This window comes from Marmota monax, unplaced genomic scaffold, assembly GCF_021218885.2.
Source record: "Marmota monax isolate L192 unplaced genomic scaffold, Marmota_monax_Labrador192_F-V1.1 WCK01_AAM20220418_F8-fsc00007, whole genome shotgun sequence".
NCBI lineage: Eukaryota > Metazoa > Chordata > Mammalia > Rodentia > Sciuridae > Marmota > Marmota monax.
Window position 1 is genome coordinate 17,863,794 of NW_026692781.1, and position 25,376 is coordinate 17,889,169.

Here is a 25,376-nt window from a genome sequence, read left to right on the forward strand (position 1 = left end):
AGTATTATGGATCTTTTAAATTGGTAAAAAGATAATTTGGAACAAATTGATAAAGGTAAATTAAAAAAAGAAATTGTTAAAATATTTGTATTATATTGCACAAAAAATTTTGAGACAGGGAAAGAATACCAAAAAATGATGGTAGTTTGTATACAGAGAGAAAACAATAAATTTTTTGTAGTAAAACTAACTCAATTATGTTCAGGGAATTGTTGTTGTTGTTGTTAATTATATGCTTGGGATTGAACCTTGGACCTTGAACATGGTAGGCAAGTAGTGTATCAATTACTTAGATTCCCAAAGGAAAATCAAAACATATGAAAAAAGAAATGTGACAATCACTTATATTTAATATAGCCTAATAACTTAAAATTAAGGATTAGTTAGCTTTCAGGGTGCAAAAGTGCACACTTAAGAATTTTAGTGAGAGAAGGAACTGTAGCCAATATTTTTCTTAATCCTTTGATAATGGATTTTAATATTCAATTTTAACATTTGGTTTCATTAGAATTTAATGTGTTGTCACAAGTAGAGCATCCACAGAAGTTTTCTTTATTCTTTTAATGTTTTTTACTACCCTTTAATTATAGGATAATTTAAGTGTTCTGAAGAAATAATCAACACATAATAATTTTATTTACTTGTCAAAGTTACTAGTTCTTTTCTCAGAAATTATTAATTACACTAACAGGGACCTTATAAATACATTCTGTTAGCTGAACATAGACAAATTTTATTGTAGCAGGAATCATTTGCAGTTGTCATGAAACTTCTGATTACAACCTTGATATTCTTTATTAAAAATGAATTACCTTTGTCCATTCTACTATTGCTTTTTGAACTAACGAATTATTTATTAAAGCTCATCAGATGGTCAGTTTTCTAATAACACAATCCAAAAGCTTATACATTTTTATTCCTCCAGCAGTTTTTTTTTAACACTTAAAATTAATGAGACCACCAAGAAAATGCACTTTTATTTAATCAGTCTTTCACATAGACAAATATTATGGATCCATCAGTCAGTCAGTCACCTTGGCTCTGTCTTATAGTTAAACGGATTTATCAATTATATGTTTTATGTACATATTGATGAGAACATGCCTCAGATAGGTAAGTAAAGTAAAAGGAGTATATTAGGCTTCGGGTGATGAAAAGAAAATTCATGCTTAAAATACAGAGTGTTAGTGGCTTAGAAATTGCCAATGGAGTATAAGTTATCTCTATATTCTGATAGTATCCCTAGAGATAAGTCAATGTCAAATCTTTCAGTTAGATCAAATCCCTTATAATCTGACAATATACTTTTTTATGTTAGAGAGTATTTGACCTTTCATGATATCTGAAAAATCTGAGCATTTCTAGCAAGTTGACTAAAGCAGTGAGCAAAATAAAATATTGAAAAATTTACTCTTATGTAAACAGAAACTGCTGTTTGAGGCATTCTGGTTACTCACATGAAGTCTTTGAATGAAATTGCTATATGATCCTCTAGTCTATATCTGGCCTCTTTATTTTTAATGTGCACATGAATCACTTGAGGACTTTATTAAAGAACAGATGCTAACTTAATATGTCTGGATAGAACCAGAGGGTCTTTATTTCCAAGTGACCTATGTGCTGCAAACCTGTGTGCCACACTTGTGTCTCAAGGATGTAGAGCATTGACTCTCAGATTCTGATGCATTGGCTTATGAATGCTGATGTGAAGCATCTAGTAATTCTGCTATAATAGGTTTGTGGAAAAGCTTGGTATTGGTATCTAAGGAAATTCTTCAGAAAAAGATATTTTCCCATTTTATAGGCTCTCTTTTCATACTCTTGTTTCCTTTGCTATGCAGAAACTTTTTTAATTTGATGCCATTCAATTTGTTGATTCTTGGTTTTATTTCTTAAGGTTTAGTGCTTGCACCAATATGTTACAGTGTTGACCCTATGTTTGTTTTTAGGAGTTGCAAACTTTCTGGTGTAAAATTCCTAGATCTTTGATCCACTTTGAGTTGACTTTTGTGGAAAGGTGAAAGATTTCAATCTAGTTTCATACTTCTACATGTGAATATCCAGTTTTCCTACCACCGTTTGTTAAAAAGATGATCTTTTCTTGAAGATATGTTTTTGGTGCTTTTCTTGAGTATCTGATGACTGTATCTATGTAGGGCTTTCCCTGTGTCTTTTAGTCTATTCCATTGGTCTTCATGTCTTTTTTTGATACCAATGTCAGTCTGTTTTTATTACTAAACCTCTATAGTATAATTTGAGATCAGGTATTGTGATACATCAAATGTGGCTCTTCTCATTATTGCACTGGGTGTTCATGGTCTTTTTTTTTTCCTTTCAAATGGATTTTAGTACTTTCTAGCTACTCATCTGATAGGAGATTAATATCCAGCTTATTTGAAAAATTTAAAAAAACTTATCTCCAAAAGAACAAATAACTGGATCAATAGATGTTTAAATGAAGTAAACAGATGTTTCTCAAAAGAAGAAATAGAAATGGGCAACAAATTTATGAAAAAATATTCAACATCCTTAGCAAGCAGAGAAATGCAAATGAAAACTACACTAAGATTTTATCTCCCTCCAGTTACAATGGCAATTATCAAGTATAAAAATAATACTAAATGTTGGCAAAGTTGTGATGAAAAGCACACTCCTTCATTGTTAGGACTGAAAACTGGTACAACCACTTGGTAAAGCAGTATGAAGATTCTTCGAAAGACTAGGAATGGATCCACCCATTGTCCCAGCTATCCCACTCTTTGGTATTTATCCAAAAGAACTAAAATTAACATTCCATAATGATACAGGCACATCAATTTTTATAGCAATGCAATTCACAATAGCCAAGATATGAAACCAATCCAGGTGTCAATAAACAGATGAATGGATAAAGAAAAGTGGTGTATAATGGCAGTGGAGTTTTACTCAGCCATAAAGAAGAATGAAATGACAGCATCTGCTTGTAAATAGATGGGAACTGGAAAATATCACAGTAAATGAAGTAAGCCAGACTCAGAAAGTCAAGGAGTTAGTGTTTTCTTTCAAATGTGAAAGCTAGAGCTAAACATGGGGGAACAATCAGTGTGGACACCATGAAATAGAAGAGCCCCATGATTAAGAGGAAGGGAATGGGGATGGGACTGCAGTGAAACTGATAAAATTATGAACATATGTGAATACACCACAGTGAATTCCACCTTCATGTACATCTATAAAGCACTGATTTTAAAAAATCGGTCAATAAATAGAAGGAATACCAGTGAAGTATAGGAAGGAGAACAAGGGAGAGGACGAGGTGAGAGAAAGACAAAGTACTGGGGAGTGAAATGAAGCAAGTTATGTTCTGTACTGTATAAATATATCAAAATGAAGCCCACTATTATGTATACCTATAATGCACTAATAAAAATATTCAAAAAAGTCTTCAGGTGATCTACTAGACAACCGAAGATTGAGAACCAGTGCTAAAAGGGAAGGAATGACTTGGAATATTTTAGAAAACTTCTGAGAAGTTCTGGTTGCTAAAACTATAAAAGATTGTCTACTTCAGGGCTCTGGAGGCCTGGAATTTATATACTTTTAATGGTTGCCATGCAAACAAGAACAACTGTACCTCTAAAGCCCAAGCACAGTCTCAAAATAAAAGCATGCTTTGGGCAAATAATACTTTTAATTGGGACAAATTGACCCTTAGGATCAAGCTATTTATGCTCATTGTCCCTTCTCTATCATTAACACATATCAGTGGGTGGATCAGCATAAGAGTAGCAAATGAATACTTTGTGTGGTAATAACTGTACTAAATCTGAATATTTCTTAAAACCATTTGCACAACTTTAATGTACCTGTGATCTAGTCATCTCCTTGGAGTGCAATTTTAAATTGTTGCTCCCTTGGTTTAGAAACCTGTATGTGGTTTATGACCCAGTTAGTTTAAATTGATTCTTTCCCTATGTACCCAATTAGCAATTATGGTTTTCAGAGCCCAAAGGGGGAAGTCATGTGTTGGTGGTAGACAAAGTCATTAAACAAAAAAACACAAACAAAAACAAAAATAAAAACCAAACCAACTTGTTATTATTCACTTCGAAAAAATTCATTGCAAACATTGGAAAAATTATTCTAACATTTATTTTGTGTTCAAAGTAATTTAATCTATGCTTACAACTTCTATGCTTGACAATGTCAGTCAACACAACATGTTTAATTTTGTTCTTAATACAAGTTCCTTTCCTTTCCCTTCACTTAGCTATACATTGATGCTTACATTCCATACCTTCTCTTCTGGGAATTGGAACTTCATCGTGCTTCTCATGTCTTAAGCCCAGTTTTCAGGTTAATTATAAAATCATTACATATAAAGAGTCTAATCTACAAATTGTTATACACTTTTGCATTATTTGGATTCTATACCTTTCAAATGTAAGCCAAAAAAATAATAATTTCAATGAGTAAGAATGAGCCATCACTAAAAGCTGTAGAATCCACTTGGCAATCAGTGAAATTTCAGTATTATTGACCCCATTCTTGATTTATAGACTTAGCCAGACAGTTCCTGTGTTCCATAATACCCTGTTATTTGGTGTAAAACATACGTACCACCATTCAGGCTGAACTATCCATTATATAGACCGTCTCTGAATATAGAAATGTGTGGCTGGGCAGCCAATGTCTCAGGATAGCTGGAACATCACTGAGAAAATGAACACTAAAGGGATGGGGAGATGAGATGGATTGGTTTGCTAGGGCTGCCGTCACAGAGTACCACATTCTTGTGCCTAACACAACAGGCATTTATTTTCTCTCAGTTTCAAACTTTAGAAGTCCAAGATTGAGGTGTTGACAAGGTTGGTTCCTCCTGGGTAAGGAGACTATCGGCCTCTTTTCTACCTTCTGGTGGCATGCCAGTAACTTTTGGTGTCTCAGGGCTTATAGAAGCTTAGTGCTGATCTCTGCTTTGATGTTCACATGGGGTTCTCCCTGTTTGTGTTTCTGTTTCCAAATTTTTCTCTTTTATGGGAACATGACTCTGAAGAAACTGTTTACAAAAAAGTTTATGCTCTGAGATAAAATCTGAGGAGATTAGCACTTCAACTTGTAAATTGGAGAGACATGGTTCAACATAGAGCACAAGCCAAATGAGTTAGGGTTCATCTGTTCCTAAAGATCACTGGTGGAGTGAAAATTCAACTCTGCCAGCAAAAGGCCTGACCAGGTCCCTCTTTTCATGAAGAGCATTAGGCTTTCCTACCTTTAACTTGGTTAAGAAGAGCTCTACTCTTAATATCTATCCAAACTTCAGAGTATGGTGGACCTTTACAAATTCACAACTGGAATCTGATCCTGGAGGCTGGATTCTTGGCCACAGTGGGAAACCAGGGGAACTGGGCTGCTGTCACAGTGGGGAGTTGATGGTGCAGGGAGTGGTTTTTTTCCTACAGGAGATCACAACCCATCACCTTTGCTATATTTAAAAGAAGACTTTTCTATTGTTTAACCAGGACTAAATATGAAAGGAAATAAAATCCTTTCATCTCAATGTATATGGTGCAGACTTTTTCTGATTTATTTAATATCCTTAATTAGATCAGTTAATTAATATGAAATTAAAATGTGAATGTGAACTTGAAGACTTCTGCAGAAACCGCAAAGTGAAGAAGTACTTAAAGGGTCCTTTTAAATTTAATATATTAAATTTAAAAATGTATTGAATTTGAGAAAGGAGAAAACAATGACATTTTACTATTTTAGAGATAATACAGGTATTTGGGAAAATAATTAATGGTGAATTTAAAACACTTTGTTATGCAGTGAGGGTGGCAGACATAAGGCAAGAATGTAGGTCTTTGCTGATTGTGAGAGAATTATTCTCCTTGCTGCAGTGACACTGTTTCCACCCCACCCCCAATGTCTGTAGTTCAATTGGAATCAGTCATGTAGAGATCAGTTAAAGGGGCCACTGCTCTCACGGTGAAGAGAGATTTGAAGACATTTCTTCAGAGGCAGGAAAACTCAAGACAGAATAACTGATGAGTTTCTAATGAAAGAGAGTTGGGAATTGCCTAATTATTGCCTTTCTGCAGAGGTAGCAAATGTGCCACCAGAGCCCTTTGGGAGTGCAAAAGGGAGATCATGTAGCTTTGGGTATCAAGCCTAATAAAAAGCCTGCAAAAATAAAATAGCAAAAACTAACCAAATAATACACATAAATGCAAAGAATAATAATAACACTTATTTTTCTCTGTCTTGTTCCAAGTGGTTTGTTAGTACCTCCTTTTCCTCAAACAATATTCGCTACAACATCAATGGTAGCTCCTGGATGTCAATGCTCTATTTATCACTTAACCAGGCTAAAGAACATGCATTAGATCCTGGCTTCATTTGATTTACAGGCATTTATAGGAAAAGTCAGAAGCATAGTCTGGGACAGAGAAACATATTTTGGTGGTGAAGTATGGGGGTCAGGGTAGAGACTGATGGGACTTAGAAAATCTGGTAACAAAATATGAAGAGAAAGGATCAATATAGGCAGAAGTTCATAAATCATCTAAGTGTATAAGAAGCATTTGTTGAAAATCCTGCAAATAAAGAAGACTGCCTTGTCAAGTGCTCAGGCAAACAGGAACCTGAAGATCTGCTAGCAATAAAGGAGGGAGGAAAATCAGTAGGAGAAAATAAGGGGTTCCCATTAACAGAGAACGACCTTGGTAAGTGTGGCAAGGACCTGTGCTAGCCTTAAACTTGCATTTGTTTCTTGTGGAAACTAATCTACAAGAACAGCTGCCTAAGGCTTATAGGTGGAGAGAATTAAGAACATTACATTAGTAAAGCACTTAAAGAAAAAAATATATATACCTGTTAGCAAAACATTTTTTTCTCATATCTTGTGCCATCTTAATTTTTGTTCAAAGGTCTGATTTGACAGTAGGGCAAAAGACTACATAGATTCAAAGGCTGTTTTTAATGAGAAGTCATGTGTAATTTAAGCATTTGTTTTGTAAGAAATATATTCTTAAAAAAAAAAACACAAAAAAACAAAAAATAGTAAAAAAAACACTGAAATGTACTGTGAGACTCCCCAGAGGGAGCAAGATACTTTGGTTTGCTCTTCTCAGCCTGAAACCCTCCTGTGGGGGTACAACTTGAGGTTTACTGAGGCTACACTTTTTTTCAGCTGTTTTATCTTCAGGTATGAAGATGTCTCACTAAAGTGCAAAACTAATTCATTGTAATCTGCTGGATTACCTGATGGCAAACTCATGATACAGTGTAGATAGATTCTGATTCTAATAATAGAAAATTATAAGGCATTTAGAGGGTGGGAATCTGGTTAGAATTTTCATAATTTACTGTCATCCTACCTCTTTGTTCTGATCACTGGTTATTCATTTTTTTAATACAAAAAAAAAAACAGTGCTCCCACAGAAACAAAACTGACATCCTGCCATGTTACAATTAAGAATAGGCATATAAATCATATCCGAAGGTTAGAATGAAGTGGCACTTTGTATCCTGAAATGAACAAGAACTACAAAAAAAAAAAAAGCAGGATCACTCTGTTTTAGTAAATAACACTTTGACATTTCTCATGGGTTGCTGACTTCCTCATAAAAACATATTTATCCCTGACTTTTAATTGTTACTGTCTAAAGAGAAATAATGATCCCTTTGAGTATAATAAGCATGTAAGAAAATTTCTATTTGTTCAACATAAACTGGCAAGCAGTAGACCCAGCAGCATTGATAATACAAGTTGAACTTCCCTAATCCAAATATACTAGACACAAAATGTTACAAAATTTAAAACTCTTTGAGCATCAGATCAGTACCACAAGTGGAAAATCTCACATCTGACCTTACATGACAGTCGAAACATAGACACACTAAAAATATGTGTTATCTCTAGCCTATATATGTAAGGAATATGTGAAACATAAATGAATTTTGTGTTTGGACTTTGTTCCCATCCCTAATATATCTTTATTATGTATGTGCAAAATTCCAAAATCCAACAATAATCCAGGACACTTCTTATTGCAAGCATTTTGCATAAAATACATTCGGGCTATATTGCATTTATTCATTAACTACTGCATTGGTTAGAAATGGACAAGTCATATTTTTCCTGCCTTGTCTCTTTTGAGCACCTCTTTTCTGAATGATATTTTGTTTCTCTGTCTGAGACTGTCTTGAACATTAGTCTCTTTCTCTTGGGCTTCCTGCCAATGATCCATACTTTCTTCTGCTAGGATTATACTATCCATTCTTTCTAGATACACACTTCCCACAACACCACTGGTCCCACTTTTCCATCTAGCAAACTCCTATCATTTCTTTATGGCCTGAATCAAATCCTGTCACTTCCATAAAAGATTCAGATTCTGTCTCATGTTAATCACTCCTTCCACTATGTTCCAATACATTTCACCAAAGTACATTATTTTATAAGTACTTAGATATTAATTTTTCCAATCTACTTCCTAAGACTGTGCTTGATTTACAGTAGATACTAATAAATGATGCGTGAGGGGATCATTGGCCATATGAGAGAGATTTAAGAACACTCCATCAAATTAAACAATTTAATAATGATCTATTTTGCCAACATATCAGTCTAGTCTTTCTCAAATATGTATAATTCACCTAAGATTATTCTGAAAGTAAAATATACAGCTATAACACAAATGTCTTAAATATATGTATATTGCTTTTGCTTAACCTGAAAATTACTCTTTAAAATATTGTAATGTCCTGAATATCCTATCATCTTTCACTCAATTAAAGAGATGCCTTCTGTTGTCTATAAGTTTTAATAATAAGAAGAATGCAATTAAATTGGATACAGTCTTTTTTTGCTTCATTGTGTTTTTTTGTGTGCACATGTAAGAGAGAGAAGAAATAGAAAGCCACTTATAAAACACAAATGACAGGAAAAACAATAGACAAATTTGGAATACGTCATTTTATTTTTGTAAAATAAAAACATTTTCCCATTTAAATGAGCATTTGACTAATATTCATTCTATAAGTTGCCTAATTATAAACACTATGTTTGCATTTTTGCAGAGAGAAAAATGAAACTATATATCACTCATAGTAAGAATTCAGTATTTAGTTAACAATTCACTTTGGCTCCAGGAAGTATCCAGTGGTAAGCATCTGAGTGTTGATGTCAGATTGGTTAGGTTCAAAAACTAATTTGACTTCTTGCAAGTTGCATAACCTTGGTCAGGTGATTGAAGTATCTAATGCTTTATTTTCCTCAGTTATTTTGGTAAAAACCTAAGGAAGTTTCTGACTAAAGAAACACCTCAATATTAGCTATTATTTCAATTCAATAAAAAGTCAAAGAATGGTCACAGATAAATGTTCAGAGAGATTTTTTATTGAAGATATTGTGGTACATATATCTCACACATTTTGAATCAGAAGTCATTTAAGGATGCTTCACAACTGGCAAATTTTTAGGCCAGATACTCTTGTCTCTGAGCATTTGATTTTAATATAATTATTTTGTAAATCTCCCTTTTAGTCACTGATTAATGTAATACTCATGATTAAAATTAGTTTTGATTCCTTTGGATACTTTTCTACAGTTTTAATTTAAAATTTTCCATAACATTAGTAGTAAATGGAATGATTTGTTTTTTTCCTTATTATCTCGATTTCATTGAGCAAATGGTAAATCCAGGCAACACTGTTTATTGCTTTTTAAATTTGGTGTAGCAATTTTGAGCAATTGGAGTCATAGATCAAGTGATGATTCGTATTCAATAGATTAATTTTCATATTTTATTCTTTTTAGCTACAAATAACTGAAAAACCCATTTTGATATAATAATACAAGCAAGATATAAAACTTGTTCTAATTTAGACCTGTTACCTCCCTTTTCCCTTCCATCTCCATACTCCCTGCTCCTTTCCCTTTATTGATCTTTCTGCCACTTACCCTTACTTTTATTTTTTTAATTAATTTCTTGTGGATGTACATGATATTCAGAATTATGGTTGTGTATTCATATATGTACATAGGAAAGTTCAGTCAGATTAATTCCAGTGTATTTCATTTTCCCATCCCCCCTACATTCCTTTCATTCCCCTTTGTCTACCACTGAACTTTCTATTCTTCCTTACCACCTTTTTTTGTGGGTTAGCTTCCAGGTATAGGAGAAAGCATTTGACCTTTGACTTTTAAAAGGACTGACTGAATTCACTTAGCAGAATATCCTCCAGTTCCATCCACTTACCAGCAAATTCTATTTTAACTCCTATGTCTTTGATCTACTTTGAATTAAATTTTGTGAAGGGTGACAGGTAGTGGTTAAATTTTATTCCACTACTTATAAATTTCCAGTTTTCCCAGCACCATTTGTTAAAGAGACTATCTTATTTCCAGTGTATGTTTTTGGCACCTTTGTCTAGTATGAAATAACTGTATTTGGTGGACTTGTCTCTGTGTCTTCTATTCTGTTCCATCAGTCTTCATATCTGTTTTGTTGCCAATGCCATGCCATTTTGTTACTATAGTTCTATAGAATAATTTAAGGTCAGTATTGTAATGCCACCTGCTTTTCTTTTCCCACTAAGTACTGCTTTGGCTATTCTGGGCCTCTTATTCTTGAAAATAAATTTCATGACTGCTTTTTCTATTTCTATGCAGAACATCACTGGAATTTTGAAGGAAATTGCACTTAATCTGTACAGTGCTTTTGGTAATATGGCCATTTTAACTATCAAGGACATGGGGTGGGGCTTTTCATCTTCTAAGGTCTTCTTCAATTACTTTCTTTAGTATTCTATAGTTTTCATCATAGAGATCCATCACCCCTTTTATTATATTGATTCCCAATGATTTTATTTTTTTGAAGCTCTTGTGAATGGAATAGTTTTCCTCATTTCTCATTCAGCAGATTCATCCTTGCAATATAAGAAAGCAATTGCTTTATGGGAGTTGATTTTGTATTTTGCTACTTTACTAAATTGATTTATGACTTCTAAAAGTTTTCTGGTGGAGTTTATTGAGTCTTCTAAATATAGGATCATGTCTTCAGCAAACAGAGTAAGTTTGAGCTCTTCTTTTCTTATTTGTATCCCTTTAATTTCTTTCCCTTGCTGTCAGGAACAGCAAATGAATTATATGGTCCTTGAACCATTTGAAGACAGAGGCAATACCTCTCCTGGGAACTGCTGCAGTCTGGCTGCAGCAAAATAATGGGGGGGGGGGGCGTGAAGAACAACTGTGTAGATTGATACAGCAGGAGTGGGAGCCATTTATTGTAGGACAGGAGGGGTATACATACATTCCACACAGCTTATCTTAATTAACATAAACTAGATACAGCAGTCAACCAATAAGGAATCTCCACACTTAATGGCTCACTGGCATTACTTCACAAACCACTACCTCTGGCAAAATGCCAGGCGCCATCTTGACTTGTTTACAGACCCTAACAGGGAACTTTTTGGTGTGAAGGCACAGATTGAAGATTTCCCACTTGCTAGGCTGAGGCCCTGTTCAAAGGGAAATTTCATGCCAGCCACAGATTTATCATTCTTAACCATAGAGGTAGAGAATTATGGAATTATGGGTGTAATCTGATAGTTCTAATTGGGCTGTTTGTACCCTGAACTTCACTCTGTTTATCTTGAAGAAACTTTCTAACAATAATTCCTTTTGATATCAAAACCTATATAATAAATGTTCATGGTCACTGTTTCCCTACCAGGATTGTAAGAGAACCAGTAGGACCCAGCTTTCTCTCTATTTTTGTGTCTGTTCATCTTTTCTTTATCCCCTTACCACCTGGTTCAATTACCTGAATTAACCACTGTGCAGGTCATGGCACCTTGCCTAATTGCTCTGGTTAGAATTTTAAGGACTATGTTGAATAGAAATTGTAAAGTGGGAATATTTGTCTGGTTCCTGTTTTTAGAGGGAAGGCTTTCTTCATTCAGAATGATGTTGCCATTGAATTTGTCAAATATAGCTTTTACAATGTTAAGATGTGGGCTAGGGATGTGGCTGAAGTGGTAGCACGCTCGCCTGGCATGCGTGTGGCCCAGGTTCGATCCTCAGCACCACATACAAACAGAGATGTTGTGTCCGCTGAAAACTAAAAAATAAATATTAAAATTCTCTCTCTCTCTCTCTTTAAAAAAAAAGTTAAGATAAATTCCTTCTTTCCCAGGTTTTTCTAGTGTTTTAAGCATGACTGGATGCTATATTTTGTCAAATTATTTTACTGCATCTATTGATGTAATCATGTGCTTCTTTTCTTTATGTCTATTTATGTGGTGAATTACATTTATTGATTTCAGTATATTGAATCAACCTTGTATTCCTGGGATGTAACCCTCTTAATCACGGTGCACTATTCTTTTAATGTGTTTTTCCAATATCAATTCACAAGAAGTTAGTAAATTTGGACATCTTTAATTTCTAAACTTGACAATATGGAATATGAAATATATTTACAATGTTACTTTCACTTATGCCTATTACAAAATACTGCACACTCATCTAGAATGCTACCAAAGTCAGTGTCTTGTCTTATGTTTTCCTATTTATTTAGTTATGATAGTTTTCCTTTATGAAAAGTAAAACAACAATAACAATAAAAAATTACAAAACTGTTAGTCAAGCTCATAGTAGTTGGAACAGTAAAATACAAGGTGATTATATGAACAGAGGAACAATGGAAAACAATAATTGATAGTTTGTGCTTCTACTAAGTTTGTAGTTGTCTACATAGAAATATGATTTCATGTTTCCATGAGTGATTGTGAATCACTTGTAACCATTTGCCTCAACTACAAAATAGACCACTGATTATTCTAATAGTCACAACCACAGTTCCATTTCCTATGTACCATTTGCACACACAACACACTCAACAGGCAATTTCCACTACTGTGGTTATTCATCAAACTACACAGTGAACACATCATTCATTTCTATCTCCAATGTAACTATTTCCTTATTTTAAAATGAACCCATTACTTTGGTTTCAATTGCCAGTATTTAATTTTACCTAGTGGAATGACTTTTTGGCAAACACACCAACTCATGAGAATTTTCTGCTGTATGTCTCCCACAGCTGATTAATTTTTTATAGTAATGAGTTTGTTTTTATGATTACCTGAAAATGCTTTTCAAAAATTGTATATAGAAAATACATCTGGAGAAAAATTAGCAACCATAGCAAAAGTTCTTTATTTACTAACTATATATTTAATTGAATTTTGTTCTATTTTATTTTTATGCTCAGGGAAAAACTTTTAAAAATTTAAAAACTCAAACCTAAATTCAAGAAAGGTCCTAGTAATTCTCACATGCATCCATATTAATTTTAATGGTTAAAATCAAGGGTTGCCTTAGAAGCCATTGAAATATTTCCTATATGATAATGTTTTCCCTATTTAGATTCCACATTTTACGGAATTTACTCATAGAGATTTCTTTGACCAAAACATTGTCATTAATTTTTGGAAGAAAAATTGTTATTTTGAAAGACATACCCCAGTGCCATTCCACAGAGATCACTACTGTTTAAAAACTTGGAATTTAAATGTTTAGATGGAAATTATATATTTCTACATAATAATACTTTCATAATTTTTCTATCTTGACTTTTTGTGATATTGTCCTAATGGGGGAAGACAATAAAAAATATAATGACAGTATAAAATGAGATAAAAATCTGAAAATGAAACATAGAATTTTGATTAAAGATTTAAAAAGAGAAAGATGTCCCGAAAACGATATTGAAAATATATCTGATGAAAAACAGATACAAGGCAATGAGAAAACAAAAATTTGTCAGGCATATTCAGGATGTTTAGTATGTAAATATTTGGCCTTTCCAAAGAACAAAAACTGATGAGTCATGTGATATAATAAAAGAAATTAACAAAAGATATTTTTCCTACAGAAATGTTAAAGTCTACAGGATCAAAACAGTGAAATATTCTTTAAAATTTGATTTTACAAAGACTAACAACCCAGATCCACACTCTTTTGTACTGATTCTAGTGATAATTATAAAATGTGCAATAAACATCTAGAAAGAATGAAACACTAACCAATATAGGAAATATAGTAAAATATGTCACAATTCTCATCAGTTATATTGAAATCTGCCAGGCAGTAGGATATCTATAGAATAAAAAGAGAAAAAAACAAGATGGATTCAGCAAAGAGCATTCTTCGTTAGGGCAAAAGATGTTTTGATATATTAAAGAATTCTGGATGTCTATAACTAAAAAGTATCTGAGTAAAGTAATTTAGAAACTGCCTATACCAGAACAGAATCCCAGGGCAGCAGATTTGGGGATGGATATTTATCTGCATGAAGTATGTTGAGGCATGTTTCCAGGACCAACATGTATGCAGAATGAAGTAATTATGAATGGGCAAAGTAGGACATTCAACTGTAATATTTTTTTTCTGCATCACATTTTCATTCTTTATAGTCTTGAGCTTCTGATAACCATTTTTCCACTCTGGGAATTTATGAAATTAAACATTTTAGGTTCTAAATATGATTGGAATCATGTGGTACTTGTCTTTCTATGCCTGGTTTATTCCACTTAACATAGTGATCTTCAGTTCTAGCCCTGTTGAAAATGACAGGATTTAATTCTTTATTTTGGCTGACTAGTACTCTGTTGTGTATATTTACAACATTTTCTTCATCTATTCATTCATCCATGGCTACTTATTTGTCACCAGCTGGCCAGACTAGTAACTGAAAAAAACACACAAACATAGAAATACCTTTTGTGGAGTGGTGGGGGTGGGCAGCTCTGAGACCTCAGATATCAGCTACCATGCTAGCCAGCAAGGTAAGAAAGACAGGCAAAGGGAAAAAGGGAGGCAAGAGGCAAGAGAGAAAGCGTACCTTAAACCCCACTTTTTATTGGGGGGGGGGGGAGAAGCTATTCATAGAATATTCCACCCAAATAAGACAAGGCATTGGATTTCAAAGGGTGGAGTCTTGCTTGGTGATGTCTTGTGGTCAGCAGGTTGATTGATATCTTGGAAAGCCACACCCATCTCAGGTGCTATGTGGGATCTCAGGTAGAGTGAGAGAAAAGGCACACATGTATCCACAGCCCAAAAAGCATGTAATGCCAGAGAAGTTTCCTCCTACGCTCAATGAGCAAAGCTCACACACACAGCGCATGGATGGCTCATAACACTTCCATTCCTTGGCTGTAGTGAATAGTGCCTCAGGTGATCCTATAGGGAGCTCTGGTGCTAGAATAACCTTTTTTGTTGTAAGTTGGGAAAGGGAACCCTACTTTTAAACTCTCCCATTGAACAGTTATTAGAAAGAGATATGAATAAAACCTTATAATGAATTCAAAGCGCAGATTGATTACAAGAGCACTTATCTTCTAGGATTTTAACCCAAAACTAACTTCATTAATCATATTATGTTCCAGTAAGGCATGTTTGTGTGTATAAAAAGGTGCATATGTGTATGCATACTATTTTTGTATGTGTATGCACACATGTATATGTGAGTGATATTGTGCAGGAGCAGACAAATAGACATACGGCTTAGAATAGTACCTGGCAATATATCTTAATATTTATAGAAAGTTAATTTATGACTAAAGTGATCATATATTGTCAAGCTTGCAATAAAGTATTAAAGGATAATAGCTAATTAATTATAGGTGTATTTAAATAAAACGACAATTTTAGAAAAATATTAGATATTGAATTTCAAAAAAAATCAAGAAACCTAAAACTATGAAAGTAGTGATCAAAATTTAAAAAAAAAATTAAATATAAACAGAAGCAAAAAAATTAAGAGAAGTTGCATGCTAGTATAATATTTATAGCACAAAAGATAGAACAAAATAATGGCTATAATACTATAAATATATTTTTTCAAATAAAAAAAAAACTAAGAAAAGGTGGAAAAGTCTGTTAGTAGGCAATTTTTTAAAAAATGGAAATCCAAAGCAGAAAAGTGTAATAAGATATTAAATTTTATAGTAAAGAAATGAGGTATCATTTCTGCAAAAAGATTACTATATAAAAATAAATAAATAAATAAATAAATAAATAAATAAGGAAGGTGGTTTGGTAGCTACTATTGTATGATATTGAGGAAAATGGATATATAAGCATTACATTGCTAATGAAAATGTAATTTTAAAAATATTTTTTTAAAAGTCAATCTAATAATAGGTAGTAAAATTGAAATTAGGGCAAGATTTTTTTGAGTAAATGTTTTGTAAAAAAAACTACAGGTAATAAAAACCCAGGAAAATAAGAATGTTATTGAATAGAGATTATAGAAATAAATATCAATCTATCTATTTATTGGTTTCATTTCTGAGTATTGGCTTGTGTATCTGTACACCTGAGTGCATGTATGAGAGAAAGAGAGAAACTGAGAAAGAGTATTAACATCTACATTTCAGTGTACCATACAAAAAAAGTGAGATGTATGAAATGATAAGTATAATGTGCCAATAATTAAGAAATGAAATTTCAAACATTTTTTTCTTTTCTTCCACATAGTAAGAACATTAAAATATACACTTATTTTTATATTTAATCAAAAAATATATGCATGATACACTTTTCATAAAAAATGCCTTCTGAAACAGAAAGTACAAAAATCTTTATTTTGTTCTCCGGGGTTCTAATGTGCTAATTCTTGTTCTATTTTTCTTACATTTTATCAATTTCTTATAATCTTGCTGTTCCAGTTTGCTGCATTTGGGGACCATACGTTTTTGTATAGATTTTACACTGATATATATTTCTTTGATTTTTCTACATTTTTTATTCTAGATCTTTATAATCATAATAGACAAATAAACTATTAAGAATCTAATACCATCATATAATTTGATCATTTTAGTCCCAGAAAAATTCAGATTACATTGGGGATCTGGAATTATTTGGGGCAGGGTTTTGCATACATATTTCTTTTTGTCAAAGACAAATATTAGACTACATATTAGTTTTGCAGTCTGGCCACACTGATGCAGGCATATCTACTTGACCAGGCTTATTGAGGAATAAACAAAACAGGAAAAACTCTCAGAAAAACATTTAGGATTTTTCTCTTCCAAAAACAGATTAAAAGGCAGAACTCAGAGAATTCTGAAATGCATTGCAATCCCATCAATCTAAATACTTTTCTTAAATTAGGTGGCAATTTGAGTTAAAAAAAAATGACTTCTCTAGTCTTTATTTTTGCTTCTTGAGTAGATACTTTATGTGCACCATTATTCTCCCAGAATTCAATACCTTGCATACCTAGACTTATTGCAATCCAGGGATAACTGTTCCTACACTGTCCATTGTATATTCCAATAAACGTTCTATTCTATTCCATATTCCAGAGCACTAATGTGGATTCACTTTCTATTTCATTTTCTGTCTAAATTAATTATCCCTTGAGGCTTTTATTGGCAAGTAGTTAAGTATTTTTCAAAGTCCTTTTGTGTGTTTTTTTTTTTTTTTCTGAGTCCGAATATAGAGAGAAATGTTCTAATAGTTTATTTGTTGTGCTTGGACAAAGAGCAATGCCAAATTTGAAAACAGCATTAATATATGTATATGCAAGCCTTTTGGCATACCTGGGATGACCATGGCCTCAAACTTGGTTAAATAAATCAAACTGGTTAGAATAAATAGGTAGATATCCCTGCAAGATGTCATATTCTTTCTCAGGTAACACTAACATGAAAAGGGTCCTATTAAACTCAGCTGAACTGAAATAGATTCTCCTTATGAACAGGCATCATAGAATTTGATGTAAAAAATAAGTAATAAAAGGGGCTTTGAATAAGATGAATCCTTTATGAACTTCTACTTCCACATTTATGAAATAGAATAATAATATTAACAACCTAAGGTGGTTGTATTAAAAAACCTTTTTCTAATTTTAATTTTTTGAAAGAAACAGCCATAATATTAAGGATTATATTTAGTTGTATTAAATCTTTTAGTACAAAGATTTTTAGTATAAAAGTTAGAAATTTTTCTTTAGTACAAAAAGTTCTTTAGCATAAAGGTTTTATAACTTTTAGTACAAGAAAAAAATTAATAAATGCTTTTTTTCTATTTTATGCTGTTTAGTTGTAATCAATTTTGGATTTGATGACTTTTAATAGTAAGAAAAAGAGGTATCTAGGACTTCTTGAATCCTATCTGTCTGGCAATCTTCTCTTTAGTAAAATGGCAATCAGTGTGCTACTAATATGTGACCTTATATCCTAAATTTCTCTTAACAACTTAGGGTTAAGGCCAAAGCAAAATAATAATAATAACAATAATAATAATAATATCTCATTTCCCCTCCCCCAATTTAAAATTTGCTACTAGTTTCTTTGGTTGTATTAAAAGAATAGAGTAAGATAACACCTGTGTCTGAGAGACTATAGTGTTTTCATTATCCTGAATATACCATGGAAGCTTCTTAATCTGTTGGAATTGGGTTCCCCAGAAACAGACTCTGAGATGGTGATTAATGTACATAAAATTAAGCAGAATGTGGAAGGAAGCAGAGTTATGCAGAGAGAGAATCTGGCTTGTGGTGTAGACTTTAAAAAGAACACAGTCAACCTAACAATGGGTTCTGTAACTTGGATATCTCTTTGGTGTTGGGTCAAGTTAGGGAAAGAAAATGAGCACTTATACTAATTTATTGATTATTCACTGGGTACCAACCCATCCTGGAAAAAAAAAGTGTGAATAGTGGGAAAAACTAGATATCTTCAACTACAATAACTGCTAACAGCTGAGTGCAATGTCCTGGAAGAACTTCTGACTCCTGAGGAATGACATTATTCCTGAAAGAAGATTTGATCGACACATCAGCATAGTTTATATCTTGTGTGACTAAGATCCAAATATTCAAATAGGTAATGCAAGCAGCAATTTTAGACTTTAGGCAGTGTTTTTTTCCCCCCAAGGGAGAAAGTTTGAAGAGAAAGGTTGTTGTGGTCCAACCACAACCCAGTGCCACTAAAGTTAGTCTTAGGGATACAAAACTTCTATCCATCCTAGTTCCCCTCAGCCTCAGCAAGTACTGTGCTCATCTCAGTGTCACTGGGAGGCCAAGCCAGACCCTCATCCTTGAGATATCTGAGCCATTGCCAGATTCCGATCAGGTCTGGGTTGCCCTCACTTGTCAATGTGAAGTAAAAAATCAACAGGGTGCTAAAAATATTTGTCCCTCCACCACTTATAATGATAGTCAATTACTTAACTGCTAATGATAGGGTCAAATACCCTTCTTATTAGTGCTGCTGTCTTGGCATGAGGAGTCTAAAGTGTCCAGGCAGATTATGTAGTTTCTGATTCAAGAGGACTCTTGTCAGCTCCCCTAACAGAAGTGTTTCTCCTTTAAGAGCCAACAGAAATGTTCATTCTACAAGCAGGTCACTTGGGATAATAAGAAGAACTATTCTTTCTTCAACTATTTAATTTGTGTTTTCTTCCTATTGGGGGATACAACATCATGTATATTTTTTAATATATGTTCTGGGATATCCTAGAGAATGATGTAAATATAAAGTTATTTCTGATCATTAGTTAGAGAAATTGTGGAGGTCACCAACCATGTATCCTCTAGGTCATTAAGAATAATTTTTCCTTAGCTGGATTTCTGCTTGGCTTGTCCCACATGCCAAGGATCCAACTGAGTACTTAAAATGACTTTCAAGAATATCTATTTCAAGTATCTAATCAGAGAACGGCGAAGTGATGACTGGGTTCCTCTTCAGGTGCAGATGCAGTGGCTCCAGTTTAGCTGGATGCAGATCAGCATCATCGTTACTACCTGGCTGTGTAAGCTTTTAGTCCAGAGGGAGAGGAAAGGGAGAGCATGGTTAGGCTTTAGTTCTTGGATTATCAATTTCATTTCAGAGCCTGAGTCAGATACTCTTTGAAAAATTAGGTTTTCCCTTTCTTTGGTGTATAGTTAGAGTACAGAATAGTACCACAGAGATTTAAAAAGACAACAAACAGAAAAGGAGAGAGGCAGCCAAGAGAAGTATCTCTAGTTTTACATGGGGATGAGAGATCTTGTAAACAAATGGATGTTCTTTCTTTCGGAGCTGGAACTAGTTGACAGCAAAAGAGGTCTCTTTCCCAAAAGGAAGAAGGGATTGCAGCTGCACCTAAATTAACCCATGTCTTAGCCAGTTTGGGGCTGCTATAATATAGTACCATGAACTGGTTTACTTACAAACAATAAATTTTCTTTTTTTCTCACAGTCTGGAAGTGGAAGTCCAAGATCAGGATGCCAACATGATAGGGTTCTGGTGAGGGCCTTTTCCAAGTCACAGACTGCTGACTTCTTTTTGAATCCTTACACAGCAGAACAAGAGCTATCTAGCTCTCTGGATTCTTCTTATAATGATACTAAGTCATGAAGGATCCACCCTCATGACATAATAACTTCCCAAAGACCCCAACTTCAAAGAGCATTACATTGCAATTTGGGACTCATCCTATTGATTTGGGGACAGATATGATTATTCCGTCTAGAGCAGTCCAGCAAAATCAGGTTGTAGCAAAAGCAGGAAAAAAATAAAACAAAATGAAGCAAAAATGTCAAAGCCAGCATGGAATGGGAAAACGGAGAACAAGCTGAAATTGGACCTGAAAAGTGGAGGCAAGATCTGAAAAATGGAGAACCTGAAAAGAAGGTAATAAAACTCAGTTGCTTCTCTCAGGAACCATGTGGTCATTTTTGTATTGCAACAGAAATTTTGTCTCCTCTCCTGTCTGTCCTATATCCCAATATCAAATAAGATGAACATTTTGTAGAGCAGTTTCTTATTTTTTATGCTTCCTACTAAATGACACTGCATGGTCTCTGAGATCAGTAGATTTTATTTATATTCTGAGAAAACCTAGGTCCTTTCAAGCAGTTGAAGGAGCATGAGTAAATCTGTTATATGAAACTTTTCTCTTATTAGACCACTCAAGACAAATAAACAAATAATATACATAAATTGTATTATTTTTCTAACCTGAAGGAGATATCCGAAAAAGTAGGAGTGTTGTTATGGACTATTCATCTCAGTTCGTCTTAAAATTCCTAAAAAAACTAAATGCACTTTCTTTCTTTCTTTACCACAGAAAAGTAGTGGGAATAGAAAATAAATTGTATTATTACAGAAATAAGTAACTTTTGCTAGATTTTCTTCTTCATTAAAAGTTGTGGAAGTACAAATTTTAGATGACAACTACTATTCTTTTATCCTTTTAAAGGTTTGGGATTGGGTGAGAAGTTGAATGTGAGAGGAAAAGTATTACAATCTTTTGAGTGAGAAAAACTAATACAAACAAGTCTAGTACTTCAAACTCAGGGAAGAACATTTGTGTATAAAACAAAGGAATAAAACTTTCAGTAGAGATATTTTATTATATTGAAAGAAACACTTAGAAAATACTTAACAGTTGTGTTGGACACACTGCATGCTATTATTTAATCAATTAAATGTTATTTCTAATATTAAAAGACATAATTTACCTTTTTTTTTCATAATTTCCAAGGGAAATTTGTGTCTTTGAATGTGCATGTACCACAGTTTATCTCAAAAGTACTTAGTAGTTAAACAAATAAACAAAGAAACCCCACAATAATCCTTAGATCCTGGGCTATCAGACAGCTTTGTATTCACCAAGAGACTTACAAAATATTTTTGGAATTATCTGTGCTGTGCAGATGCTCTTAAGCCACAGAGAAAATTCTTTAATGGGGAATTTGTATCCCATAAAGGATTGTGCAGCTGAGAAACTGGATAGCATGACTGACCATGAGGGAGGAAAAATCCAAACAAAACCGCATAAACCGCATTTGTGTGAGATCATCTGCCAGTCTCTGCGTAATAAGGCATTTCACTCAAATTTCCCTCCATGTTAGCTGCAGTGTTCCATGTCAGAGTCCATTGTAGGTCCCATGGGGTCACCCTATGACTCTGGCTGGAGGCAAATATAAAAACAAAATGAATATTTAAATATTGGGAAACTTTTTAATTTGGGTTTCTGACATGTGACTAAAAGGCATAAATATTTATAAAGTATTTCTCAGAAAATTAACATTTTCACTTTATTTCTGAGATTTCTGAAATTAATGTAAACATAATTATTCCTATCAGAGTACACAGAAAGGGAACAGAAAATATTTTCTAAAACCCCAGTAGGTCAATATTTTTTTCTAAATGTGGTCTGTAGTTATAATTAGGGTATAACAAGTTTTCCTACAAAACTAAGAAAATATGTTTTCATTAAAACAGGTACTTTTATATTTGAAAAATTAAAAACATACAAAATAAACAATGAAATGAATCTTTGATAGATTTTGGTTAAAATATTCTTGATAACACTTTATTTTAAATATGTGAAATTTAAATAGCAATAATTATACTAATTTATAGTTGTGGGGAACAAAACTACATAAGTAAGAAAAAATAGAACAACAAGTATGTTTACAGCAAAGTAATTTTAAGTACTTAACAAATTTTAATATATGAATCAACACTTATTAATTTTCAATGTACTCATTATTTTATGATTGTGATTATCTAAAATAATGTTTTAATATGCCTCGAAACTAACTCAGGCAGAGAGAGAAAAAAAAATATCCACAGCATTTTTAAGATCTTTGATCTTTATGTGTCAAGAAACTTGTGGGAAGTAAGTGATGAGAATAAGGAATAATATCATATAACAAATATACAGTACAAATTGAACCCTTTAGCCTTAGTCTAAAAAATCAAATAAGAAGGTAGCTTATTAAAAGAAAAAGTTGGTTTCCTTCATGTGATTCTCATTTCGCTAATTTCTTGTTAATTTTCCCCTTCATCCTCTTCTTTCTTTTTTTGTCAGCAATTTTTTCAAAAATAAAAATTCATACCTCAACTTTTTTTCCATTATATTTTCAATTCTATTTTTTAACTTGGTAAGCATGTTTTACTTTACTGGTGGCACAAATTAAGTAACATTTTTCATAATTTCTATTACTAATCACGCACATTGCTATTGCCACATTATTATGCAATGTTTCTAGTCCTGGGAAGAGCGGCTTTGTGTCCTGTAAGATCCCAGTAGAAAACAGCACACTCAAAATAGCATTATTAGATGAGGGTTTATTATCAAAGGATCATTCACAAAGGCGCGGCCTCAGGAGAACCTGGAAGAGAGCAAGAAAAGCCTGATCTGTCACCACCTCCGTGCCCAGCAGGAGTGGGAAAGAGGAGTTGCAGGAAACTAGACAGACTTTTGGGTAGCCGAGGACACCTCAGAGAGGCCAAATCATTCTGTCAAGGGCAAAGTCAATCCCAGGTGACATCACAGAGAGGAACAGAGAAGATAAATAAACTGTCCTCGCTTTAGTTTATTTACCTATTTCTTGTTCTTCCTCTTAAGAGAAATTACCCAAACTTTCAATTAATTGAGAGGAAAACTGCAGATCTTTTCAACATCCTATAGGGCAATTATTTAACAAGCACCCCCCTTGCCCCCCGAATAGTTTCTTTCACTGGGACCACAGATCTATGTTTGACCTTGCTATTTATTACTACTATCAGCATCCGCCTAGCTGAGCTTAAATATTGCACACTTTTGTGTGCTGGACATCAAGTTGTTTGTATCTAGTAGCAAAGACAACCTATACTTATATCATCACTCTGTAGGACATTTTTCCTAGTTTTTCATTCATTTAACTAATGAATTGGAAAATATCATTAGATTTTTTTCTTTCCATTTTTGTAGGAGAGTTGTATTTTTAACTGAACCTGATCAGAAATCAGAAGACACAGATGCCCTGTTAATACACAGGTCAGTCTTAGGCAGAAAGTAGTATGTAGAAGATGGATAATATATCTGAAGGAGAAAGTGAAAGATATTCTACCCAGTTACAATTTTTGTTGTAACATATCTTATATATTTCTTTCTCAATATAACTATCAAATAATTAATACATTTTAAATTAGTGTGGTTATATATGTAAGTTTTTTTTTAACAATGAGAGTACTTTTGTACCCTGTGGACACTAGCACTTTGAAGTCATGTGAGGCAGCAAAAATATTTTATTGGTTGAAAACTTTCAAAATAAATAATAGAAGCTCTACTGAAGGTTATACATATTTTAATGTAGTATCTAGCATATATTAATAGAAATAAGTCATGTAATTTATTAATCCCCATTATTCAATATGTGCAACATGCCCAATATTTCAGGATACAGTAGCTCCCACCATGTAGAGTTCTATATTTTTATGTTTAATAGAAAAAGATGGCAGGGAACATTTTTGTGACTTTCAACTATACAAGTTTCTTGATTAGAAATCTGACCTTATTAGAAGTAAGAACTTCCAGAGCCTATAACTGATATCATCCTGTTCTGCTGAAAGAACTCTGACCTTCCAAGTCACTCTGACCTGCCAAGCCACATCCCAGTTTAGGTACTGAAAGGAGGGATGGCAGCAGTGATGGAGAATGAGCTTCAAGAGCCTCCCACATTTCTTTTTTATTAAATAGGAGTATGTGAATAATTTGATTGAATCCTGTTCTGGAAATGGGGTATCAGTCAGATTCTATTCATTTGGTTCACTTGGAAAGTTATATGTTCAGTTGTGAGAAATTGACATTATAAGCCACTTCTCAGGGAAGCTGTAAAAATCTTCTTGTAAGATGTTTGTCGATAACAAAATCTGGTTAGATCTACACCTTTGTCCTTGATTTGGTTCTAGGATTCAAATGACTGGCTTATTGAACATAAGTCAGGCTATCTATTATATTTCTAGAGTTCATAAATAGCAAATATGATTCCAGCTTCAAATAAGGTTTTTTGATGGACAGTGTATATGATTTCCTGCATGGATCCTAGGATTATTTTTTTATAATACTGAGCAACACCTTAGTAGAGTTGGGTAGACCTAGAATGACCTGGCATAATATTTTGTTCATTTCTCTCCCTGTGTCCCCTTTCTGAACAATATGTTCATCCATATGTGAAATCAAATACACTGTCCATCAATGACATTCATTATTTGAAGCTGGAATCATGTTTACTGTTCATGTTTATACATTCATGAAACCAAAGCATGCAGCAAAATAGCAGGCAAATATAATGCTACTTTCTGAGAAAAAGGAGTAAGAAAAAGATTTCTTCTTCATTTTTTTTTCAATTTCACAACTCCTGGGAATGCGGAAACTCAGCTAAGCCAGAGGTAGTTATTTCCAGGTAATTTTTTTAAATTTTAAAAGAGGCATTTATGTGCATTTTTTTTTATCAGGCAGCCCAATCCTTTTTTTGTAATTCCTTAGCACTGAGTAATTGAACATGATTATAGCAGACTATAGTAAAAGTTATAGCTTTCTTCA